Source organism: Bactrocera latifrons, unplaced genomic scaffold (genome assembly GCF_001853355.1).
Source record: "Bactrocera latifrons isolate USDA-ARS-PBARC rearing strain unplaced genomic scaffold, ASM185335v1 scaffold_0, whole genome shotgun sequence".
NCBI classification, from domain to species: Eukaryota; Metazoa; Arthropoda; class Insecta; order Diptera; family Tephritidae; genus Bactrocera; species Bactrocera latifrons.
Window position 1 is genome coordinate 3,725,463 of NW_017534406.1, and position 15,483 is coordinate 3,740,945.

General features: G+C 38.2%; 1 protein-coding gene across 3 annotated transcripts in view; it reads right to left on the reverse strand.

Moving 5' to 3' along the window:
* LOC108974396 (putative uncharacterized protein DDB_G0291608) overlaps positions 1–15,483 on the reverse strand; it is a 244,796-nt gene that overhangs the window by 216,856 nt on the left and 12,457 nt on the right. Inside the window, exon 2 of one of the 3 annotated variants that reach the window (XM_018942314.1) lies at positions 12,545–15,447. The exons of the other annotated variants lie outside the window; for them this stretch is intronic. The gene's annotated coding sequence lies outside the window, so the exon portion shown is untranslated. The remainder of the gene's footprint in view (positions 1–12,544; positions 15,448–15,483) is intronic. 3 annotated transcript variants of the gene reach the window in all.

Below are 15,483 nucleotides of genomic sequence, written 5' to 3' on the forward strand. Positions count from 1 at the left end.
TTTTTTTTTTAAAAAAGTTATCAAGCTCTTAAAAAATCACCCGATAGTATGTTACTTTCCACTGTAGTTAGCTCTGTATACATAATAGAGAATAATTTTTTAAGTAAGGAACAAGCAGATATTATTTAACTGAGATTATGCCTTAACCTAACTTTTGGGATACCAATTGAGTAAAAGTACGTGTCAAAAATGAAAAATTGTTGCGACGACAAGATATGCTACAGTTTTTCCCCCAACTAAGCTTATCTTAAGTTTTAATTAATTTTTTTTTACAATTCTTAATAGGTGGCAACCCTTCAAACTTCATTTATAAAATAATCGCATCGACAAGATATTATACTTTTCTGTTTTTGCTTAATGAGCTTATCTTAAGTTTTTTACTTGTTTTCTCTTTTTTCATACATTTAAAAATAGGTGGCAACTCTCCAAATTTTATTTCTCTACACTAGTACATTTGTAGAGTAATGCGCTGCATCTGACTAAGTAAATCAACTATTTTGACTACAAATTATGAACGGTATATAAAGAACGGTGGATAAAGAATATATATATATATAAAGAATATATGTATGTATATAAGAATATATATATATATATATATATATATGATCAGCATGATGAGATAAGTAAATTTAGCCATATGCATCTCTATCCGTCTGTATATACGCGAACTAGTCTCTCAGTTTTTGAGATATTGGTCTGATATTTGGCACACCGCCATTTCTCCTTAAGGAGCTGCTCATTTGTTGGAACCGACGATCCGAACAATGCTCTTGTATGGAAAACTTTTTTATTTGACGAATACTATAATATTCGAAGAAATTTTTCGAATCGGACCACTATTCATAAAGCTGCCATACAAGCTGAGCAAACAAAATCAAATTTTGTATGAAAAATTTTGTTATTTGACGAAATATCTTCACGACATTCGGCATGGACTATGATCCAAGGCAACAATACAACCTGCTCAACAAAAATTTATTAGATCAGATCACTATATCATACAACTGTCATACAAACTGAACGATTGCAAACAAGTGCTTGTACGGAAAACTTTTTCATTGGCGAGATATCTTCACAAAACTTGGCATGGGATATGACCCAAGGCAAGGCTATAAAATCGGAAAAAAATATTCAGATCAGATAACTATAGCATATAGCTGCCATACAAGCCGATAAAAAAATGTCTACAAATAAAATTCAAGAAATCTATCCAATTTCCCAAAAAAAAAATTTTTAATTATTTGTACTTTGCTATTTTATCAACACTTACCGTTGTGGACATATTAATAAAAGTGAGTCAAAACAAAAAAAAACAAAAACAGATATATGTATTGTCAAATAAATGAGTATCCGCATATCCGAGGTTTCGGCTACAAGTTTACACACAACTCTTTAGAGTAAACAACAAACAAAGAAAGCACCGTTTGGGCTGAAATGTCGCTGGCTTTTCTACATTTATTTACGCTTCCCGGTTTTTTTTTCGGTCATTCGAACTTATTTTCGGCCATGCCATATTTTTAGCAATTTATAATTGAAAATAACAAACAAGCAGTCAAATGAAAATTCCATTTAGATATTTATTTTGCTATGCCTGCAAGCAGCTAGCTAACTAAAAGGTACGAAAACAAACGGAAAACCCGGCAGAAAGGTCAAGGAAAAATGCCGATAACCATCAATGGTGGTTTAGAGCAACATGGGACTAGCAGCTACTGTCCAATTGAATTGAATTACTTCAAAATAATTCCATGTAAAACTTTGCCGCGGTACATGCCATGCTGCGCCAGCAACTCAGCAACTTCCCGCACGAGTTTTATGAAGCAAACAAAAGCAGAAGGGCAAATAATAACAACAGCTACAACAAAAGCAACATTAAGAACAACAATAATAGCAACAACAGCGCTAAACTTCAACTTCTATGGGTGCTTATGCCGCGCGCAAAAGTTGGTTCTTCACCAACGCATTACCACTTGTCAGCATTAAGCGCATACGATTTATAATCTCTCGAAACTTTTCTTTTTGCGCCAAGATTTATTGAAAATATAATGCGTGATTTTTTGTTAACAATTCATTTTTCATATCCTGCCTACACACACACACACACACATACACACGCACACGCCCACAACTACACAAAAGATGCGGCGGAATGAAACAAAAGTGCACACACAAGCAGCGGCAAATACAATACATACGTTTGAACGTATATGGGTGTGTGTGTGTATGTGTAAAAAACTAGAATTTCGAAAAAACATCACACAGCGAGCGGAAAATGTCAGACAACGGGCACAACGGCGGCGGCGCTGTGAAAAATGGCTAAATGGGGTGGAAAACGACAACAAAATACACGTACACAGCGGCACACACTTGACGCTGGCTTTGATGACGGCAACGGCGACATAGACGGGTACTCGCTTCTCATAAATAAGATTAGTCGCAGTCGCTTGAGCAGACGAAAAAAATTTAATCAGGGGCAAAAACTGCAAGTAACTGTAAGTCGGCGCAATTTCGGTAAGAAATGGCTTGCTTCAAGTGGGTGGAGCTCCCTTGCTTGCTTTGCTTGCTTGGCTGACTGAAACTGAAACTGAAGCTGGGGCTGCGGCTAAGTGACGTGCTTGGTGTGTGTTGGTTTGACAGTGGCCTTCCCAAATATGATAAATAAATTTGTTGGTTATTCAAAATCAGTAAGCGTGACTCGGAAAATATTCGATAAAATAAATTTGTTGATGAATATGCACTACCCGCAAATTACAGTCTGTCAGAAAAGTCGCTGTACGCAAGCCTAAACATATGTACAAAATAAAACTTGATAAGCAAGTATGTACATATGTGTGTCTGTATGTCTCTGTCTCGCTTTTTATGCAACCATAAATAAGCAAAAGGCATCCTTAACGCTCCTCATTCGCGGTTTGGCGTAGCGTTGTAATGCACCAACAGTGGCCTTTGTTCTTTGTCCGCAGCTGTTAGATAGTTTTCGTAGCCATTTAATTTCGAAATCTCGAAAAGAAGGCGGCTGACTTTATTGTAAATTTATTATATCTAAGCAATTTACTGCCGGCCGGTGGTGGGTGGCGACGTTTTGCTGATTTATGTTAATTTCCTTCGGAAAATTGTGGTTTTTCATACACTTCGCACGCAAAAAAAAGAAGATTTACTGACTGCTGTTTTTTAGGGCTTACAGATGATATGCACCGATTTGGTTTAATGGTTAGAAATATGAAGCATTGAAATGCTAATAAATATTTTACAAATTTGACAGTTATGTCCTTGCTGTGGCGAAGACTTCATATACATATACACAGTTGTGGACAGCGAAAGAGGACACTTGGAAAAATCGTATTGTTTTTTCCATAAAACCTTCAAGTTGCAGAGAAAAACAAGGAATCTAGTGATGGGAAAGAAACAAGTTACTGAGTTTGTGGTAGTTGGCCTAACATAGCCGACTTGATTGAAATGTTTAAGAGGGTATTCTACGCTAGAATTTTGAAAAATTCGATTTGTTTTTTTTTCATATGTTTAACGTTTAGACCCTTAAGAACATATCCTCCAAAGGATTTTTAAAAATTGAAATTATTTTAAGAGCTACAGTTACTTTGATGACGCAGTACCTAGCCCGGTAGGTAGGTAGACTCACTTTTTTAAACACGTTCTTCTCGAAACTACTTTTTTTCACACGATACCGGCATTATCTCAAGTTCTATACAACCGATTTACTTGAAATTTTGTGTGAACCTTCTTTAAATAATCTTTTATTTAATAATAATATAATCCTTAATCCTTTGTTTTTAATATTTAAAAAAAAATTTCAGGAATTTCAAAAAGAAAGCTTAAAAAATTATTTTTATTTTCATCCAGTCGCCATTTTACAAAAAATTTTTTTTTCGTGTTCCCTGAAATAGGGACTATAACAGCATCCTTACTCATTAAAAATTTCTTTTGATTTTTTTTTCAGGCCACCAGGAGAGTCAGGATCAATGTCACCAGGTTGCGCCATTTTTTTGTTCACCTGTCTATCCCCCCTCCTAATTATTTTATTTTTTAATATTTTTTGGAAATTTTTTTCTGTATTCTTAAGATATCCATAAGAACACCACAAAAAATGGATTATAAAAATATAGTTTTTTTTTTAATAAAATTCAAAAAACTACCCAAAATTTGATTTCTAGACTAGAATACCCCCTTTAAAGCAAAAAGCATAACTTATATGAATATTATCGACTTTGGGGAAAATATATATTTATATTTTACTAATTTTGTACACACATGACTTCGAAAATTGTTAAATGCTGTTTCTTTTACCTCTGGTCATAACTCTTCAGACATGAGGTGAATCACAGTATTTAGAAAATTTTACCCAGATTAGCAAACCAACTCCGACTCCACTCCGATGGAAACGCCGGACATCGTATAAAGTTGGTCCTGCTAGTCGCTAATTCTTGAGATATCAATTTGAAACGTTGCGCACGTCGACATCGGACCAATATAGAATATACATAACTGTTATTCCAACATACCGATCAAAATCAAGATAAAAATCTTCATAAAAGATTGATTCGCCATGCACATTATCGGGCTTAGCTATATGTACATATAGTTACTAAGAACTAACAGAAGGTTTCAAGACCGTAGCAAACTTTGATATCACCCCAGATCTGACCTAGTGACTGCTGCCCAGTGCATTTTTGGAATTATGGAAAGAACACTTCCTCAACCTACTGGACATAACAACAGAAGATTGCAAACCCGATTCCACAATCGATGATGATGGAGCAGACGTTTTATTACCCTGCCGTAAAGAATTTCGTATATCAATTACCCGTCTGAAGGACAGCAAAGCAGCGGGAGCAAAGAAGGTGCATGCAACAGCTTCTTTACAAGATATGGTCGGATGAAAGCATACCCTAAATGTGCTCTGCCCAATACACAAAAAAGGGAACCTTACAATATGCGCCTATTACCGTAGAATAAGACCTCAAAATATCGCTTATAAAATCTTATCGAATATAGTGTGTGAAACACAAAAAACTTATCGGTGTGGCTTTTGTCCTGGAAAGTCTATAATCAGCCAGATATTCACCATGCGCCAAATCTTGGAAAAGACCCGTGAAATTAAGATCGACACAGGCCACCTCTTCTTCGATATGAAGCCTCTTTCGACAACACGAAAAGGAACTGCGTATAAGCCATTTTGTCTGAATTTGGTATCCCCGCAAAGCTAATACGGCTGTGTAAGCTGGCGTTGAGCAACACTAAAATCTCCGCCAGGATCGGTAAGTACCTCTCTGAGCCGTACGATACCAAACAACATTTCAGACTAAGTGTCTGCCTATTCAGCGACTTCTTCAGTCTACTCTCGGAGAAAATAATACAAGCTGCAGAGCTGATTAGAGACAGTATAATCTTCTATAAAAGTGTACAGCTGCTGGCATACGCCGATGATATTGATATCATTGCCCTCAACAACCGCGCCCTTAGTTTGCTTTCTCCAGGTTGGTCTAAGAAGCGAAGCAAATGGGTCTGGTTATGAAGGAGGACAAGATGAAATATCTTATGTCAGCAAACAAATAGTCATCGCACTCGCAACTTTGCCCCCACGTCATTGTTGACAGTCCTAACTTTGAAGTCGTAGATAATTTCGTCTATTTTGGAACCAGCATTAACAGCAAAAACAACGTCAGCCTCGAAATTCAACGCAGAATAACTCGTGACAACAGGTCCTACTTCAGACTGAGTAGACAATTGAGAAATAAAGCCCTCTCTCTACGAACAAAGATCAAATTCTACAAGTTACTCATCATCGAGGCATGGAAGATATGACGAGGTGTAGCAGGAAGGAAGAAACTTCTGGCTGCGCTGCTGTTAACTCGACTATAATCGCGTAAGCGTCGTCTACGCCAAAAAAGAGGAATAAGGCTACGCTTAGAATACTCCCTTATGGTATTTTTGCTCTTCAAACTTCAATTTTCACAAAATCTTCCGATCGAAACGTAAATTTGTATATACAAACATTTAGTTATGTAAATATTAAACCCTTTATCAATAAAATGTGTACTCGCTGCATTTAAGACGTTAAAATTCTTCTGTATATTTACAAATACGAATTCTTAGAAAAGCCATTTCTTGCAGTACGCAGAAGCCTAGGTTAATATTTATCTTAATTAGAACGAAAGAATGCAGTTTATTTACGAAGTCATACATAAAAGTAAATATAATGCAATAACAACAAACAATGAAAAATATCATAGCAATCATATGTGGGCACTAAAGTTGCCAGATGCAACAAAGTCAGCGCTAACGGTTAACTGCCTTAATATATAGCTGCTTAAGCAACTATTTGCTATAAATCATTGCTGCTGGCCGGCGCAATAGGTGAGAAATACATTTTAGCATTAGCCCGACTTTTATAGTAATACTTAAGAATTCCACTGAATGGTGTTTATGTAGGCAAGGTTACGCAATTTATTGTAAAAGTCACTTTTAACAACACGCCAGACACTCGCAGACACAAAGATGCTACAAAAAAAACAAAATGTGCGTAAGACGACGCAGCAGCGAAGATCGATTGATGCTCATCAAGCAAAGGCAGAGGGAAGGCAGACCGAAGGCAGAGGGAAGGCAGAAAAAAAGGTGCTCGTATAATCCAAATGTTTACAGGCACCGGCATGTGGCAACTGCCACACACATGCGCCTACAAGTGAAAACATTGCCACTGTGCGTCGTTCTTGGCTGCATTTACTACTTTTTACACTTATCAACCTCAAGAAAACTGCTATTTTATGACGTCATTTAGATTATAATAGCAGATAAATCTAAACAGTGGTTCAACTTAATGACCCAAGTGGTTACAGAGAAAGTCACAACAGTCTCGCGGTGTTTGTGATTGTCCGTGTATGTATGTGAATGCAGCTGCTTTGTTTTTTTTACCTAACTGTAGGTCATGAAATGCCATGGAAATGCCTAAGGAATATGTGCATATCTACGGTTTGTAAAATAAAATTAACGACAAGAAAATTAATGAGCACTTTTTTGTGGCTTTGAAGAGTTATGGAAATCAAAATGACATTTTTATTTGACTTTATATGAGCAATAATTTTATTTGTGCACTTAAATCGTAATTCAACTCTTTCTTGCAGCGAACATATGTTTATTGTATTAGCATGAAGCTTATGACAGACTGGGAAAGAGAGAGAAAGAAAGAGTGACTCTTGAAAACAGGCTAACTTTGTTATTGCTTCCACTTCTACAATTCTTGAGATAAAACAAAGCAAACTCATATATAAAGAGCAGAGAAGTGACGAATCAAACACGACAAATAAGTGTATATTAAACAAGTTTTGCATGAGTAAAAGAGAAACCAAAACTGTTTCTTCTAAGGACAGCCTAATTGGCCTACTGAGTGTACTATTCGCAACACCATCACCCATCTTGAGACCCAGCAGCATTATTGGACAATATTCGACCGAATAGACTAGGACGCAGTGGAAAAAAATATAACAGCCGTAGCTGAGTGTGTACACGAAGAACGTGGAGAGTCGATTCGGCGCCGTTCGTAGAAACTCGGATTGACGAGTGAACCGACTTGGCATTTTACGTGGAGATCTGAAATTGAAAGTGTAAAAAATACAGCTGGTGCAAGAACTGGAGCAACTCGACCTTCTCAGACGATATCGCTTGTCTCTTTGGGCTCTAGAAAAGTTCCAAGAAGATCCGACGTTTTCGTGCCAAATTTTGTTCAGCGATGAGGCCCATTTCTAGGTCAATTGGTATGAAAACAATCACAATTGCCGTAGTTGGGCAAAAAAGCAACCTGAAGAGATTCAAGAGCTGTTATTGCATCCAGAAAAGTCAACGGTTTAGTGTTGTTTATGGGCCAGTTGAATCATAATTTCTTCAAAAATAATGCCGGTGAGACCGCAACCGTCAATGACAACCGTTATCGCACCATAATAACCGACTATTTGTGCCTGCAATAGAAAGTCGTGATCTTGACGACATTTGGCTTCAACAAGAAGGCGTCACTTCTCACACATCGCAGCAATCAATGAATTTCTTACAATAATTTCACAGCAATAAGTCTTATTGAAGAATGGGAACGGATCGGTGCTCCTGTATCGTCTTGTGTTCTACTACTAGATAGATGGGCCACGTGGATGCTAATCCAACGCTGTGCCAGCATCGGTACTTGTGCTGTTGCAAAAGCCTTCTGGCCCAGGATAGATCGCAGGAGATCTAATGAACTCTTAAGCCTCAGTAAGGCTAACCTCTCATTATTAATAGGCCACTATCCTATTAGCTTACATGCGGTAAGAATGGGTATCTTACCGGAAGCTGACTGCAGAAGCTGTTTGGAAGAGGATGCAGTAGAAACAAGCCAGCACTTTCTGCTTGATTGTCCCGGGTTTGGGAGATCAAGACTTATATACTTAGGGGCGCATACCTTTGGACATCCCACCGAACTGGTGGGTGTTTAAGTTAAGCCTCTTTGTAACTATATATTGGCTACAAAGCGCTTCGCCAATCTGTAAGTTCGAACACGGGAGTTATTTTCTATGGCATCACAAATGACTACATTAATGGTCTACGTGTGATCTTTGATCAGCCATCCAACCTAACCTAACCTAACCTAAGTCTTATTGACTCACAAAAGAACTGATGGGATTCCATTTGGCTACCAAAAAAGTGCAGGAAATACGCAAGTAAGGGTTGACACGACAGATCGGGGTAAGATGCAACGCCTTAGGGGCATGCAGGATCAGCAAGATCATTTGCAAGAGAGCATAAGGAAAGCTTCTACTCACACGGTCTCGCATGAGAGAGTCGCTGGAACACCTCCCTTGCTGATGTCCGGCCTTATCTAGAACTTGGCTTAGATATCTAACAGCTTCCCAATTCAAGGGACTGGATGAAGTATTACAATTATGTATTAAGTCTCTATGAAACTTGGCAAAAAACGTTGACATCCCTCACGACGTAAACTTCAGAATCCTTCGAAGATTATATTGTTGCCTTCCACAATTAAACATGCCATATTTCGCGAAAATACCTTGTCCAACAGAAGTTGTTCATGCAAGAATTTGATTTTTATTATTCAGTTGGAATGGCAGCTACATGCTACAATGTTCCAATAACGGCGGGTCTGACAAATGAGAGAGAAGGAGAGCGAATGAGTTCTAATATTCCGAACGATATCTCAATACTTAAGGGACTAGTTCGGGTATATACACACCGACCGGCAAGACTTGATATAAAAATAATGACTAGGTAGTATCCGTTCCCACGGCAGTCGGGTCTAAGTAATCGGAACGGACATGGACTTTTATGCGGCCAAGGACTATCAATTCGGCACCATTCATCGAAATTGCTTAAGAAATTTTTTATGCCACTACAAAAACAAAAAGAAAGTAGATAGTTTATAAACAAAAAGCGAAAAGTCCTAAAAGATCAACAACAAACAAAATTCCACACATGTCTCACATCTGCAATATTAACAGCTTATAAATCAAAAATGTAATTGTATCGTGGGATTTTATTGAGAAGGAAAAAACACACCTTAAACTTAAGTTCTGTTATTATTCTATGAAACAGAGGTTCTACTTTTCTAATGGAACAACTCACAGTCACTAAACGAGTTGCGTGACTCATGATTGTATAAACAACACTTAACTCGAAATGATAATACTTGTTGGTACCCATTTGGCTGCACCCCTATTTATGGATCTTCCGTTCCCCACTTTACTTTAATGTGCATGCTTATTATCTCTTTTATGTGGGCTAGAAGAAATACAATGACACTGATAATGTACAATATATGGAATTACAATGAAGCGCTCGTGCTTCATTCCCAGCATCTGTGGCGCCATGCAGGCGCTCATTCATGCGTTTGGAGCATTGAAATGCTCTGCTTCAGCTGACACTTGCGAACTTTGTTTTTCTTATATCAAAAAAGATATTTTTCTTATATGAAAAGATTTTTTTTTCTTATATGAAAAATGGCAGTTAGGAATTATTTGAAACACCAGCTAACTGATGTTAACTTTTTGAATAGCCATGTTTCGACCAAAAGTTGCAAAAATCATCGCTCGATTTCTAAATATAATACATAAATACTTATTTCACTGTAGTAAATGTGTTTCAATGCATAAATTACTTCAATGGCGTAGACATAGAATTCTTAGAAGGTACAAATGATGTGTAAAGGCAGAGAGTCCATTATGCTTTAGTTATAATAAATGAAGCCAAATTGTGTGCTGTTTTTATGACACAATAGCCGTCATCGATTCGTCATTTCACTATCGCTAACTTGTCAAAAAATCTTTATATAAAAACAATAACAAGCGAACTGAATTTGATACAAGCGAAAATACAAATACGCGCATTAAAATTGTATTGCCGCTTTATGCAATGTTCCTTTTTTTGGCAGAGATTTTAGACAAGTATTATTATTGGTAATGATTCAAATGTGATAAAACTCTTGAAAATAACAGTAAATATTTTATTTTAAATACGAAAAATCAATTAATTTTTTTTTATATCATTTTCAGAGTTCAAAGAGTTACATGGGTTAATGGGTTAAAACAAAAACGATTTTTTTATTGTCTTATTTAATTCTACAAAATCTTAAAATATTGTATTAATATTGGATAGTCGAAAAAGCCTTTTCGTATTTTGTCAATAGATATCGTTGCAGTCGTATATCGACTATCGTGATACCAATTACATTATGTCAGCTGGAAAGGTTAGATTTTAAGCATTTATGAAGTTTTCGGAGACGATGATGTATCAGTTCGTGTAGCACAAGAATGCTTCGCTCGCTTCCGTACTGGTAATTTCGATGTGGAAGATGCACCACGCTCTGGTCGATCTATCGTTGAAACAGTTGATGAAATCATAGAAAAGATTGACCAAGACCGTCACATAAGAAGCCATGACATCGCCAAGAAACCTAACATTCATCATCAAACTATTTAAAACAGGCTGGCTACAAAAAGAAACTCGATGTTCGGGTAGCACATGAAGTGTCTGTGAAAAATTTAATGGGCCGAATTAATATCTGCGATTCTTTGCTGAAAAGAAATGAAATCGAACCATTTCTGAAGCGACTGGTAACAGGAGACGAAAAGTGGATCAAGTACGACAATAATGGGCGAAAAAGATCATCAGGTCCAAGCGTGGTGGAGCTCAACAAATGGTCGCAAAGTCAGGATTGACACCCCGAAAGGTTATGCTGAGTGTTTTGTGGGATTGATAAGAAATCATCCACTATGTGCTGCTCCAGCCTGGTCGAACGATTTATTTTACATTTTACTGCCCACAACTGATGAGATTAAACTGAACAGAAAGCGCTTCGTCTGCCATCAGTACAACGCTAGACCAGACACACATCTTTGATGACTCCGCAAAACTGGCAGAGCTTGACTGGGAAGTTTTGATACATACACCAAATAGCACTGACCTTGCACCATCGGACTACGATTTGTTGCGGTCAATGCAGAGCTCCCTTAATGGAGTAAAATTTGCTTCAAGAGAAGCCAGTAAAAATTACTTGTCGCAGTTTTTCGCCGAGAAACCGGAAAAGCTTTACACTGATGCAATAATCTCTAGCGGAAAAATTGCAAAAAGTTGTGGATCAAAATGGTACGTATTTGGTTCATTAAAGGTTATTATAAATATAGAAAAATTAGTTGAAGTTTGATTAGAAATACGGCTACCCAATATTTCAAGTTGATTTAAGTCTGCCAAAAATACAATTTCAGGTTTTTCTTTTCTTTCGTCTAGGTTCTAAATTCTTAGAAAATATTTCATTTTTTATATGAGAAAAAAATTGTTGAAAAAAGCCTGTTTTTACCCGAGGAAACCCATAAGGTTTATAGCCACTTGCAAATCATAAAAATATGATTTTTTTGAAGAGCCATTTTATTTTATAAATAAATAAAAATGTTGTAGATTTACAGAATTTAATGCGCTTTGAAAATTGGTGATTCAGTTTGGAAAATTTTGGATTTCCTTGAACCCGCAGCCGATCACTAGGAACACCTCCGAAGGTATGCGGTGAGAAAGACGATTTTTCAAGTTTCAATTATGGCAAATATAAAAACCAAAAAAAAAAACAGAACTAGCAGCCATAACATTTTTGTGAAGTGGCGAATCGAACGAACAACTGGCATAAATCAAGTATCCTTTTCTATTGAACTCAACCGGAAACCTCCCTAGTTGTTCCGCATAAAAATTTGCTGAGTTGAAAGCATATTTGCAGGGCTCACACGGAACGTAAAGAGAAGTGAAGTAGCTTAAAATCGAATATATTTCTATAGAAAATATCTATTTACAGCAGTGACTTCATAGCACTGCTCAGCGCTATGGCTATTGGTGATCCCTTTCTCAGCATATTTTTAATTTATCAATGTAATATTTATTACAGATATACACATATATAGAAACAATATTAAATTACATAGATATACCACTGCAAATAGGGCTATGCAGGAGCATATGCATGAGCGTACACATATTAATAACATTTTAATTGCTTTTCATTCCTACTGACCTGCAAATCCACATTCAACGYAAGGCGTCGCGTCGCGTCGCCTACCAAGCGAGTCGTATAAGATGCAGCGAAAACAATAACAACTATAAAAAGTGGTGATAAATAAACGTTGGCAAAAATCGCCTGCGAGATGAATGACCACTTCAATCCGGTGCGCATAAATTAGATTTTCATTATGAAACGCATCCGCTGCTGGCTAACTGCCTTACTGACTGCTGAATGCTGACCGAGTAACAGCGGCGCGGCTGTATACAGTATACTGTGTTATATATAGGTATATATATGTATTAGTATATAGATATTCGCACTTCAACTCTTCAATGGGTCTGCTCGACTTGGTTATAACTTTCAAGTATCTCACTAACGTGCGCACTAACACACACAAACACACGCGTTTTCACTGGCGATTTGTAGCGCTGTTGTTACAAGTGTGTCGGTATGTATGTACGTATGAACGGAATTACGCGTTAGACACTTTACACTTATATGCATGTATATATTTATATAGATATATATGTGTGTGTTTGCATGCACTTGAGTTTGAGTTTCTTTATATAACTATTATTTACACACAGCGGGGCTGCACATACAGCCCAGAACGTAGCGCTCAGTTCATGGGGGGTGGCACACATCGAACTAACACTAAAGTAAACTATTTTATTTTACTCGTAAGTACTTGTATATTTTATGCCACAATTTATTTTATATATTTTTTTTTTCTTGCTATTTCAACCACTCACTACTTCGCCTGCGCTAGTTGCCTGCTTTTACAGTTCACACTAATTCAACACAATTTCCGTTAAATTAAATATGAGAAAAAAGTGCAGTGGCACCCACACTAACGATGACTTTCCTTTTGGCCGTCGCCGTCGCCGCCAGACTTTTGCTTAGCTTCGCGTACTTTATGCAGTCGCCTTGCGCGCTACGTTTGCGTTCGGTGCGTTTGCCTTTCATGCGCTACATTAGGTCCTTAAATGATGGCGCTCATGCGGCAGCTACTCTGCTACTGCGCGGGCTAGCTATTTGCACTGGCTCGTTCGCATTTAAGCAAACAGTGGTGACAGTTATTACGACATTATGACCGAAACGAACGGCGCGGCAGGAATGAGTTGGATTAGTTGGCGGCGCGGTACAGAAAGTATGCGATAACCTTTCGTGGTGTTGCAGCGCTTGTGGCGTTTGGCACTAGTTGCTGCTACTTACATCGAAAACTGCACACGCGTCTAATGCGCAAGTTGATTTGCGCGTATGCGCTTAAGTATTTGTAAAAAAAAAAAATAAGAGAACTTTTGTGACGCGTCCTTTGCACTTCAAGTGTCGTTGGCGTTGAAATATTGCAAATGCGTTGCGTTTTTTGTTACTATTAATTTAAGTTGCTTTCACGCGCGTTTAACGCTAAAAACACAAACGACTTACGTGCTACGCCACCTACACAACACGAAGGTGGACACGGCGCTCTCCAACTCTAACTCCAATTCAAACTGCGCACTTGCGGCTGTGTGCGCGCTATTGCCTTTGGCAGCTGCTGGCGGTGCAAGCGCGTGGCGTTAGTGCTGGTGTTTGGTCACAGCGGCAACCGGAAACATTGAGTAAGAAAAATGTGTTGACGCGCGCCGTTGGTAGCATTTGCGTAAGCTGAAAATTAGTTTAGTTTTCGCGGCTTCCGGACCAGCTATATACATATATATGTGTGTGTGTGTGTTGGTTGGTTGCTTGAAGTTGGAATTTTTAACGCGACTCCCGACCTCGCGTTGGCCAACGCGCTGACACTTATTGCTGCAAGCCACTACGCGCTTGCTATGCGCTTGCTATTTGCAGTGCCAACACTGATTTTTCGTTTTTTTGGGAAGTGCTTGTTGCCGCCTGTGGCGCAACGCGTTATTGTTCGTTGTTGTTGATATTGCAAAAGTTTTTCGCTTCGGTTTTTCCTTTAAATTCGCTTACGCGGCGCAACAGGACCGCAAACCGATACCGATGTGACGGCGCTACGCTGTGGAAGTAGAAGTTGCGTGTTTGCGCCTCGCGCGCGCGTTTGCTACTTCCGTGATTGAGTTGCTCTATCTTCTACGTACGTCTTGTAGTTGCTTATTTTGTTGGCGCGTGCGACTTTCTAGTGCTCCGACTTGTTTGCGCTACTTAGTTGACTTCCTTGCTGCGGCGCCTTGCCGGACCGCGCGCTTGCTTGCTGATAGGATTATTTGCGTGGCTTCGCCTCAATTATTCAGCGTCACCGCAACCAATGCACCGTTGCTTGTASTGAGCCTGCCTGCCTGTCTGCCTGTGCCTGTGTGTGCGGCTGTCAAGTGGCAATTCTTCTGCTCAGCATGGGCGTGCGGCGCTTATTCTATTGAATTTATTTGCCAGCTTTATACAATTTGTGCGCTTCACAGCAGTATAGAGGCAAAGCCGCCGTATAAATTATTAGTTAAACTGTGATAAATTGCGACACAGTTCTTTAATGCGTTCGTTTATTTTTTATGTATGTATGTATGTATATGTGAAGTTATTAGCGCAAATCCGGTTAAGTCACACACACAGTTATATTTATGTCGAATGTTCGTATACTTTAAATGTCTTAAAACCGCAAAGTCTCGGCGCGACACTTATGCTGCTACACGTTTATGCTTATTTTTGACCCACTGTGCCTGCGTTTTCCTGCTTTTTTGGCTGCGTTCAGCCATGTAATGCGCGCTTTGCCACAAATATTTATGTATGTACAGCAACAACAAATACTTGCACAAATGTTTGCTTCATTAAACACCAGCGCAAAATACCAAACACACTTCGCGAATATTTCACTTACAGTAGTTTTATTATTGAAATTTTTTTCCGTTATTTAATATGACCACAAATAGCTTTTGACTTAAGTAGGTGCGATATACAAATATTGAGCTGCTTATTTGCTATTTTTAAAAAATTTAAATTTTTTTTAATTCGAA